Source organism: Neltuma alba, unplaced genomic scaffold (genome assembly GCF_004799145.2).
Source record: "Neltuma alba isolate B1F8T4 unplaced genomic scaffold, ASM479914v2 tig00011454_pilon, whole genome shotgun sequence".
NCBI lineage: Eukaryota > Viridiplantae > Streptophyta > Magnoliopsida > Fabales > Fabaceae > Neltuma > Neltuma alba.
The window spans coordinates 285,468-297,347 of NW_021636129.1; the positions used below are offsets into that span (position 1 = coordinate 285,468).

At 28.9% G+C, this 11,880-nt stretch overlaps 1 long non-coding RNA gene across 1 annotated transcript; it reads left to right on the plus strand.

Moving 5' to 3' along the window:
* Positions 1 to 6,567: 6,567 nt before the first annotated feature.
* Positions 6,568 to 7,450, plus strand: LOC114713734 (uncharacterized). Its single transcript, XR_003737378.1, has 2 exons — positions 6,568 to 7,147; positions 7,253 to 7,450. It is a non-coding gene; the product is annotated as an uncharacterized LOC114713734 (long non-coding RNA).
* Positions 7,451 to 11,880: the final 4,430 nt, after the last annotated feature.

Below are 11,880 nucleotides of genomic sequence, written 5' to 3' on the forward strand. Positions count from 1 at the left end.
AACTTATTTTTACTACTTCCGATCCTAAATATAAGAGCTAGTTGACTAATTTGAGTAAATTAAGAAAACAAGTTAAGTTAGTTATTTATAGTAAATAGGTGTTATCTTTTGTAAAATATCTTTGTTAATCAAGTATATTAGTTAAAACTATCATTATTAAAAGGATAGATTTAAAAAAATGAATAAATATGAGAGACAAAGTGGATTGGAGTGTTATATTTAGGACCAATATAAAAACTAAACAAAGTCTTATATTAAAGACCGAAAGTAGTACTTCTTTAGAAATTGGTTGGTCACTTACTCGGTTGAAGCATACTCAGCTTGAAAATTTCGATTCCTGTTTTGTTTTCAGGTTAGTATAAGCATAGTTTTAATTGTGAAATTGATTTATTTATAGAAACTTCTACAACTTTCTTAAATTATAAACTAAAGTGCGCTAATTATGTATATTTACAGAGTATAAAATTAACAATATTATGTTATTTATAATTTGTGAGCAATATGACTCTTATATTTTCCATTTCATATGAATGTGATATTAATATGGTCTAGCTTTTATATCTAGAAAGTTTCTCGTTAATTTATATCACTTTGAAAACAAGAATTACTTGCATGTTTTTAAGTTTCTTTTTATCGATGGTTTAGGTAAGGTTGTAAATAATAGTACATTTAAAAAATTTCATCAACAAACTTGGCCAAATACACTTACTTCCATTCATATGTTTAGCTTGTACAACACAAAATTACTTAAAATAAGTTAATAAAACACCCACTATAACTTATTTGAAATAGCTACTGAAAAAGAAATAATTGTTTAAAAAAAATTTGTTTAGTTTTTATATAAAGGTTTTAATAAACTATAAAGCAAGGAAAATAAAGACTATGAAGTTTCATTAATAATCAACAAAGATACAACAATGGATTGGTCAACAATGAAAGTTTGTTCATTATATGCATGACTTTTTTGACCAACCATTATATGCATGACTGCAGAAAGACGAAATACAAATATTAATCCATGAACAAATTAATCATTGAAGATAGAAAGTATCAATTAATTAACAAAATTATTAGTGGAAATAAAATTTTGCACACATTTTGATCACAACTTTGTCAAATTTAATCATTCCCTCAACGATCATCCCAGCTTCGTCAAATGTAAATATAGGATATTTGAATTGACAAAAAACTTATATGAAAAAATTAAAAAAAATTAAAGTTATATAAATGATGGTTAAAAATGAAGCTGATGACGCTAGACCAACTGGTTTTTATTTGAAGACTCATCAACTCCCTTCCATTCTAGCCCGATAAGACCTGTTAGATTCGATTTGATTCCTTCTTGTTTTAAACCACATGTTTTAGACTAGACTGACTCGAGTTTGATCAGGTCATGCCAGACTACTGGGATTTTATATATCCCCAACAACTATATATAAACAACATTTTTTTAAGATAATACTTGTTGTGAAAATTATGTTACTGTGTAACAGAGGAAGTGGATCAATAATGCATCAACTGAATATATATACTTCGATTGAAGAAATTTTCTTACCAAAAGAACTTGAGGAAGGTTTCAGGATGATGCAGATGATAAAAATGAGCGGTAATCAATCAAAGCGCTCCCCATCACTGTTAATGATTTTGTCGCAGGCGGAAACGAGAGAACAAAGATCCAAGAAAACAGATAAACAAAGGCAGTGAGAATCTAGTGCTGGGCCCATTTACCCAGAGCAGCAAAAACCAGATAAAAGTAGTTTATGTTTTTACATTTTGTAAAAATTGCCACTATTTTTTTTTAATATCATCCTCAATTAAGTTCATTAAATTCCAAACACCATATATTTTTCCTATATGAGAAAGATAACCAAAAAAAAATTTTCAATATAAGGAGATTTTGAGAAAAAAAGTTAGGGCCTGTTTGGTTTCTTGTTTTGAAAATAATTTTTAGTTTTTAAAAACAGAAAAACAAAAAAACTGGTTGGGTAATTTGTTTTTAGTTGCTTGTTTTAAAAAACATTGTTTTAAAAAACAAAAAAAGGAACATGTTTTTAAAAACTAAAAACCAAAACAACTTTCACATGTTTTGTTGTTTTTGTTTTTATATTTTATATTTTTTGTTTTGAAAAATTTTGAGAAATCTTCTTCTCTTCTCACCTATTATCCACCACTTATCATTACCAGCGATAGTTATCACCTACCAAGTGTGATTTTCTATGATATTTTTCAAAACATGATTTTTAAAATTATTATCCAAACAAATTCTTTTGTTTTTTGTTTTCAAAACTTATTCTAAGAAACAATTTTATAAAATTGTTTTGAGAATAAGAAAACAAAAAACAAAGACAAACAGGCCCATAATTTCTTATCTTTTGTTTTCTGATGAAAAATTTCTCCCTCTAAACATTTTGAGACGGAATTTTCTCTGCCTTAAAGTTAGATCCCCCCCTTCCGGGGGGAAGTTATGAATTTATTGGATTATACTCCCTCCCTCAGGTCCATAATATAATATGATAAATTGGTTGAGTTCTGAAACAATGATATTTAAGTTATTAAATATTTTTTCAAAATGATAAAATTTCTCTTTTTTGCTCAAAGAATGTGATTGAAATGTACATTTAATACACTTTTATAAGTTCTCATATCTCTCTTTTTTTATATTTAAAATAATAGGGACAAAAGTAAAAACATATCATTAATTATCTTGATAATTTTTTAGAGAAATGTCCTCCCACGGTGCCAAACCAATGAAAATGCACTAACTCAAATAATTTTAAACGTACATGGCAGCTAACTATTTTTTGTTGTTTAATTGTTTTAAATTAATATAATTTTTTGTCCTTTAATTTTGCTTGCATTTTTTTTTAGTCCCTCAAGTTTTAAATTATAGATTTTGGCCTTTTAAGGAGCAAAACAATGCAGACTAAAATAATTGAAAATTTTATTGGATTATAGAAACCAATATTTTAAATAAAAGAAACTTAAAAAAAAAACTAAAACTTTTAACTTTTTTTGGCCTAAAAAAACTTATAACTTGAAACTTAAATGATCAAAATTAAAATGAAAATAAATTTAAAAACACAAAAAATTATATTAACCCATCATTTTAAAAACTAAAAATGACTAGGTTTAGCAAATTCCTTAGCTACACCTTCCTTCCTTCTTTCTCTTTCTTTCTTTCTCCACCCCTTCTACTTTCTTTGGTTTGGCACCACTGAAACGCCGTCCAACCATCACTCTCTGAAAAAATAAGATTGTTTTTTTTTTTATTTGTTCTCATGTAAAATTCTATTGCTTTTCTAATCAAGCAGAAAGGTCCCTGTGCTATTGGCTTCTAGCTTTCAGTATGCTTTTTTCTGTTTTAATAACGTTTAGAGCTACAAGATCAACCCAGATAGGCCAAAAAGAGAGGAATATATGAAAAACGATTCAGAGGCTTATATTCCACAAGATGATGGAGAATGCCATACCAGTAAAAGAGTAAGAATGATAATAAAATAAAGAGCAGTACATTCTTCTCCAGTGCCGTTGATAACATCTTGACCACCGTCATTAACATTTGAGAAGAAAACAAAAAAGAGACGAAGGGCGTCATAGGCTTTAAAGGTGCTTCCTGCTCCATTGCGATTTTAATCTATCTTGTCCATTCCAACCGATTCTTCCGATCAATCAAACGGAGCCTTAAAAAAAGTGCTTGTCAACATATTTGGTCTTGTCTTGTTAGATTGAATAAGTATTTATTTGGCAAACTTCCATAATCAGTTTAAAAAAAGAAAACTTCAAGATACGTAATTGTATATGTGAGATGTAGATAGGTGATACTTACAGTCTTACATATTGGCGTAGATCTTGAAGAAACATGGGATCTACGGCTTCACATGAGCGCAGAGCTCTAACGGCTTGTTCCATCTTGTTCATGCTTTCGGCTTCTTTTCATGGCCTTGTTTTGCATAGCCCTCTCAGAAAGTGCTGAAAAAATCGAAAGCAGAAGAATCTAATGTTGGCTCCAGCAACCAAAAAGAAAGCATTATTGTCCGCCACAAGTTACTTTTTAATCATCCTCTTAGAGCATTTACTCTCCTTTTGATTTGGAATGAAAAATCAATTTGTGCTGTCAGTCTTGAATAGTGCTCACATCCACCCACTTCCACACAAATATTTGACTCACAGATCAATTTAAAAATCATCTTTCTATTATCATTGCATTGTGTAGGCCTAAAAACCCATGAAATAATTTAATTGATTAAAAGCTTTACTTGTGAGTAGACTTTAATATTACATTTCATTTCACACCAAATGACTCATTTTTCTTTATATAAATAAAACGACTCCTGGTCAAAAATAAATAAATAAATAAAAGGACTTGACACACAACTCCCTTTTCTTTTAAAGCGTACAAGGAAAATGGAAAAGAGGGGAGGGGAAGAAAATTTTTTATGAGCATAATTTAAAAAAGTGATAAGGTGGGGTTAAAAGTTGTTAATTAAGTTTTAATATACTCTTTCGTTTTACATTTTTTTCTTTATTGAAATTTTATATGAAAATTAGGGATAAATCCTCTATTGAAAATTTAATTGGCAAATGAGAGCTAAGGATTTTGTGCAACTTAACTTCTTTTTATGCAACTTATCTTTCCTTGTGCGCAATGTATCTTTCTTTGTGTGCAATGATCTTCCTTTGTGGGATATGTAACTCAATTTCCCTTTATGCAAATGAAATTCTCTTATGTGCAAGTCATCTTCCCTATGTGCAAACTAATTCCTTATATCCAAATAATGTTTTGCGTAAACTATCTTCTCTTTGTGCAACTTATCATCCTTTGTATGCAACTAATCTTTCCTTGTATAATCAATCATCCTAGGTCCTATTTGCCAATTAAATTTTTAATGAGGGATTTATCTCTAATTTTCCCAATTTTATAACCTCACTTGTTTAATATTTTAGACAGAATTCACGAAATTTTTTTCCCTCCTCTTCTTTCCATTTCCCACCTGCCAAATATAGGGTGAAGTGTAATTATCATAAATCCACCTCTAAAATAATAAAATAGTAAATAAAATAAAATTAATCCGGCATTATCTCACAAGGAGACAAAAATAAAATGCTCTTTAAGTCATAGAACTTAATTTGAAAGTTGATGTGGGTCATATATGTAAGACTTATTTTACATGGTTATTAATTTTTTTCCTAAATTAACCATATTGGGAGAAGGAATGAGTAAATTAGGAAAGATAATTAAGGTGTTTTAGAAAAAATATATCATACTAATTAATTCAACTTGCATCTTTAATTTATTCAAATTATTATATTAGATGTTAGAAAGTATGACAAACAAAAAGGCCCCGCCGGTCACAGTGGTTGGCTACAAAAAAGGTCAATTACTCAACGGGAACAAAACACCGGAAGCCCATGCATAATCATGACTTCACTTTCCCATTTTTCCAAGGTTCAAATTTTCCTCATGGATTTACTCTGCTTTTGGTTTGGAAAAAAATCAATTTGTACTGTCAGTGTTGAATAGGAGTCGCATCCACCGACTTCCACGCAACTATTTGCGCAAATAGCCTCTCTGTGTTCACCAAATTACTACAGTTTCTGGAGGTTGGATTCCTCTCACCAATTTGTGTGTCCATTCCATTTGGGTTGTGGATCATCATCATCAGTCCCACTAGTTTCTGTTGTTGTTGATCTTCTTCTACGATCTTCTTGCTCGTGTTTGGAGTTTGGACCCTTCCTTTTGATCCTTTCTTTCTTGTTCTTCATCTTCAACGCTCTGTTTCCTCTGCTTCTTTGTTTTGAGGTCCTTTCTTCATCTTTAATGCTTCTTCTTCTTCTTTGCACTAAAAGCCAACAAAACAAAACAAAAATAAAAAATCGTGTGCTATTCATTTCAGTTCTTTTTTTTTTTCATTTGTGTTAAAAAAAGGGGGAAAAAATTCTGTGTTCAACCTGAATTATATTCCTGTACTGATTTTTCTCTCCAGTTACTATTGTTTCTGTTGTTCTTCTGCAATCGTGTTTGAAACCAAAAAAAAAAAAAAAAATTGCCTGGGCTTTCTATCCATGAATTGTATGTTGCTGTTTTTCTTTTTCTTCATTTCGTGTTAAAAACACTTGTCTGGTCTTCTTTTAAGTTCTTCCTTTTTATTTGTTTTTCTTTGAAAAAGGGGAGAAAATCGTGTGTTCTACTTGAATTCCTGTTTTGATTTTCTCTCTCCACTTCCCATAGTTCCTGCTGTTCTTGTGGTTCTGGTTTGTTTTTTTCCCCTTCATTTGTTTTGAGCAATTTCTTTTTTCTTTATTTGTTGCTAAGAAAAAGAGGGGTGTCCTTGCTTTACCTCTCTACTTCTCTCTCCCTCCCTCCCTCTCTCTCTCTCTCTCTCTCTGCAATTTTCGTGCTCTTCTTGGCTTCTCGCTTTCCTTTCTCTCTTCTTGGGAGTTTGTCCACGTTATTTCTTTGTATTTGAATATATCCTTCGTTTGATTTTCTCTCCTTAATTTGTTGCCCTTTTCTCTCCATCTTTGTGTGCTCTTCTACTTGTTTTCTTGCTTTTAGTTGCTCTCCCCGTCGTCACTTTTTCTTCTTCTTCCTCTTTCAAAACAAAATCAAAATTCCTTCTCAAATCATCAAAGCAGTTCATACTTTTTGGTTCTTTGTATTTTAAAATCTTTCCTTTAGATCTGCTCTTCGTTAATCAGCGTTGTTACTGTTTTTCTTCTGAAAAAACAAAAAAGCAAAAAATAATTTGCGTGCCCAAGTTGGGTTTTTGCTTTGTTTTTTGTTTTCTTGTTGCTACACATTTCTCTCCAGTCACTCTATATAGTTTCTGCATATTTGCTTTATCTTCTTGCATTTAAATTATTTTCTTTACGATCTCATCTCTGTTTATCGTGACGTTATTGTTGTTTTTCTCCTTCTTGTTTAGAGAAAACCAAAAAAAGAAAAGTTGTGTTCAAATCTTCTTTCTGCCTACTACTTCACACCTTTTTCTTTGTATTTAAATTCTTCATTTGATTTTTCTCTCCACGATCGTTGTTCTCATATTTCCTGCTCTCAGAAAACGAAAAACAAAAAAACCAAGAAACCAAAACAAGGATTTAATATCAAAGGCCTTGAAGCGGTGTTGCACATAGATATCTTTGAGAGGTAAAAATTTCTACTCCATGATACTTACAAATTATGTTTGGAGCTTCTTATGTATGTGTGTGTATTATCTCTTACAACTTTCTTTAACTTGTTTTTATTTCTCAGATCTTAGATATTGGTTGGCCACGTGAAACATACTTGAAGATTCCAATTACTGTTTCCAGGTTAGTATATACCTAGTTTTAATAGTAAATTTCATTTATTCATAGAAACTATTTTAGGTTTCTTAAATTGCACACATGGATGGGTTATGTATATACTAGCCCCCTTCTTAATATAAAATTCAGGAGCTTGTTTGGATTCTTGGTTTGGAAATAATTTTTTATTTTTAAAGACAAAAAAAAAAAACTTGTTTGGTAATATGTTTTTAGTTGGTTGTTTTAAAAAAAACAAAAAAAAGTAATATATTTTTAAAAACTAAAAAACCAAAACAATTTTTAGATTTTGTGTTTGTTTTTGTATTTTGTATTTTAGGTTTTAAAAAATTGAAGGAGTCTTCTTCTTCTTACCCATCACTCACTACATATCAGCTACCACTTGCCAAATGTAATTTTTTTCTTCGAATGTGATTTTTTAAAATAATTATTTAAACATATATTTTTTGTGTTTTTTCTATTCTCAGAACTTGTTTTAAGAAACAGTTTTATAAAATTGTTTTGAGAACAAGAAAACAAAAACCAGAACTAAATAAGCCCTAAATTACTTGATACCTGATCTCTCTAATATCTTATATGTATCATTAGATTAAATATCAATTTATAAGTGAAGTAAGTTAGTTTGGAAAAAAAAGTTAAATATAAATATTTTAAGATAATTTAATAATTTTTTTAATCTCTTCAAATTAATCAACTAGGTCTTATACGAAGCACTTGAGGTAGTATGTATTTTTACTTGCAGCATAAAATTAACTGTATTTTTTACAGTGTTGAACAGTGTGGCTCTATATTTTCGATATTTGATATGAATGTTGGTATAGATATGGTTTAGCTTCCTATTTATAGAAAGTAAACATGTTCACATGAATTGAAGTTTGAAATTAGTTGTATTCTGACCGTACGTAATACTGCTCGTCCTGTACTATTACAGTTTTACTACACTAGTGCGTTGATTGTGATTATCTTCAAATAAAATTTTATTCCCGCAGAAAATTGTTAAAATTAATTTTCATTGGTTACTTTTCTCACTGAGAATAGCATAGTTGTATTATCATGGTTTAATTTGTAAACGCTAACCAGACCGGCTGGGTTGGCTCAAGAATTGGCGACATAGGCACTTATTAGCCAGACCATCCAAGTTTATTAGTACAAAATTAAATAAACATGCACAAAACTCATCCTTCGATGAGACGAGTTTTGCATCATGTGCAAAACTAAAAATAATAAAATAATTAACAATTTAAAAATGGGTTAAGCGTCATTATCATTTATCACTTTGAATTATTTTCCCAATGACACTCGGTATGATAAACTAATTCTTGATACATTTGACATTATAAAAAATATTTTATATTAAAAATTGGTTAACTAGTAGTTAAGGTATCGAAGTATTTTTTAAGTAGCACTTAATAGCGTAAATTAACTTTTTTGTGCATATGATGACACCATGGAAGGTATTGTTATATTGGAGTCGGGGTGATGGGAGAGAGGGTTTGCAGCCCGTGAAATATACTCCTGCCACCATTTTTATTAGAAACTAAAAAAAAAAAAAACAATGATGCATCATGTTTATTCAAAATCACACCGATCAAGAACCATTTTTTTATCGTAATATTTAATAATTTTCATTGGGTAATATAGTGGTAATAGTTTTTTTTATAGAATTTTGCTTAAAAAACATCTTGGGGGAGTAAGCAATAATAAGTTGCAGTAATGCACACTACTCCCTCCCATCCTATTTAAAAGACCCAAACTAACTAATTAGGAGCGAAATTTAGGTTATATTTCCAGATTATAGATAATTCTTGCAGGAATATAATAGGGAAAAAATATCTCATGTTGATGCTGAGTAATTATTCATATGTATTGTTGTGTACTTTATATATATATTTGATTGACCTTGACACTCTCCAATATAAATGTTGGGTTACTCGTGTGATTGAATTTGGGAAAAAAAAATTCTAACCTTAATCTTTACATTTTGGCTTAATCATAGTAACCTTTCTTTTATTTTAAAAGCATACAATTAAGTTCAAATGGTTAACTCCATCAAGAATATTTCAAAAATGTTCGTAAAAAAACATTTTGTTTAAAAATTTTAAATATCAAATTTTAAATTATTTATATGACTCGCAAACTTACATCATTTAAATTATATGATAAAAATGCATTTAAAATATTTTTAGCCATTTAAAAGAAACCTAAATAAATAGATTTGAATTGATGTGATGGAAAATTAAAATTTTATAATTTAATCAAAATTGATAAATTTTATGACATATTATAAGGTTTGAAAATAGATGTATTAAAATAATTTTTGCTGCATAAAAAAGTAGTTTGTTTATCAAAAATCTATGTTTGGCATAAAAACAAATATAAATGTTTAAATAATTCTTATGTTAATGAAAGGCATTTTAGTAAAAATAGAAATTTAAGAGTCAAACTTAACAGTTAACTAACATTTAAATGGACAGGAATGGAATCCCAAATATCCAAAGGAGGTTTGGGTAACATATATCTTAGTTTTAAGAAAAGTCAATATACGTTTTCAAAATAGAAAAAAATTTATAATTTAGGTAAACCAGAGGGGTGGATATTTTACTCAAAAATAAATGTCTTTATAGGAGACAGATTTAATTATATGTTTGTCAATTTTTTCTTGTAGGGTAGAGTTTAATTGGAAGCATATTACCCCTTTCTATATAAATAATATTTTCTATATCCAAATATCAGTCTTTTCGAACATTTGAATCAAAATATATTTTTTTTAATTATGAACAACAAATGTGTATGAGGTAAATAAATATCTTTTTTACAATCTTTATTTTGACTTTTTACGCGAATTATAATTTTAGTTGAATGTATAAAATGTTTTTATTCTGGCCGGTTAAAATTTTAACTGATGTAGAATTCTCACACCAAAAATGTCACCGGTTGTAATTTTTAACTTGTCTTCGCAACAATCACTATATTATTAGTGTCGCTGTAGAAATGTTATTTTTGCACTAATTTAAATTTATGAGTAATAGAAAATCCATACACTTTTATGGTAATACATTATTTTTATTGTAACAAATACACATGTATGTTGTTCTCACCGTCTAAAAACGTCCACGTTTGTTACCGTTACATCTTTGTGTTTGTGTGAGAGAGATTATTGGTTCCTCATTTATTTATGCTTCAATTTGTTGGAATTGAGAGAAAAACAATGGACAAAAAAATAGAGGGGAGAAAAAATAGGGAGAGGAAAAAAGTGAAGAGATAACATTCCTCCTTGTGTTTGGATAGATGAGGAAAAATGGAGAGAAAAGCAAATGCATGACATTTATAATGACAATAATACTTTTATTTAATTTTAACCAATTTTTTTTCAAGTAATGGTATGAAAAATGAATTCAAACTATTTTGTTTCAAAATTTAAATATTTAGCTAAATATATTTCCTCACGAGTTAAATTAATAAAAAGAAAGTTAAAGCAAAAATAAAGAGGTAAGAATGACAATATTATACTTTTATACATTTCAATTTTACAAAGTCGTCACTCTTAAACTTCTGTTAGGTGCAAATTTGGCGAGTTGATCATTTCTATGTTTTAGCTTACAGAATCATGTTAACTCACTTTTAAACTTATCCTAAATTTTTAGATTTGATTATAGTTAGTGACTTTATATATAAATTCATAAAAATTTCTCTGTTGTTGAGTTCGGTAAACTATAAATGTTGATAGATTTTATTTTATTATTTGGATTTAAAATAAAAATAAATAAAATTGTGATTTAATTATAAACTCTTTCGTGTGTAAGTTTCAAGTTTAAGATTTGAGTTTACATCCCTATTAGGAGTTTACTAATTAAAGGCATTGGTTTTAATTAATTGCTAGGCATGAAAAAAAATTCCTCACTAGGAGACTTGCACTCTCTTCAAAGGATTTAAATTGGATCGGACTGAATTGGTCGGGTTCATGATAATAGTATAATACTAAATTATACAAAATTTCTCTAAATTTAAAACTATGTACAACTAATTTTCTTGACATTTAAAACTTAATAATAAATAGGCCGCCATACACTTTTAAATCTGTGCAACCTTTTAATTTTACTTTCGTGTACATATAGATAAATAATATAATAAACAAAACTAATAGTAGATGCGTTATCTGAGTAAATGTAAAAGTTTAGGGAGATTTATTATAAAATATAAAATTTTCAAAGATGAGAAAAATTTTCAAAGATTTATTATAACATAAGGTACGATGGGCAAGGTGCGAATAAATCAGCGAAGAATACATAGGGTACTAGGAATGAGGAAACTATAACATTTTTTTTATCAATCCCTTTCATGCCATTTGCAATATGTTTATTCGGTGACCTCATTTTGTTAGAGTGACCAAGGCCTAATGATTATGGCTTCTCAATATAAAATGTAAAAGTATTATTATTATTAGTGGTCCAAAAAGTAAACATATATGGTATTATTAATTAGTCCTAGTACTAATTAAAGTATAATCAGGCATTAGATGTGTCACATCGAGATCATAGAATAAGACATGTAATAAAGGCACAGAGTGTCATTGGAGGT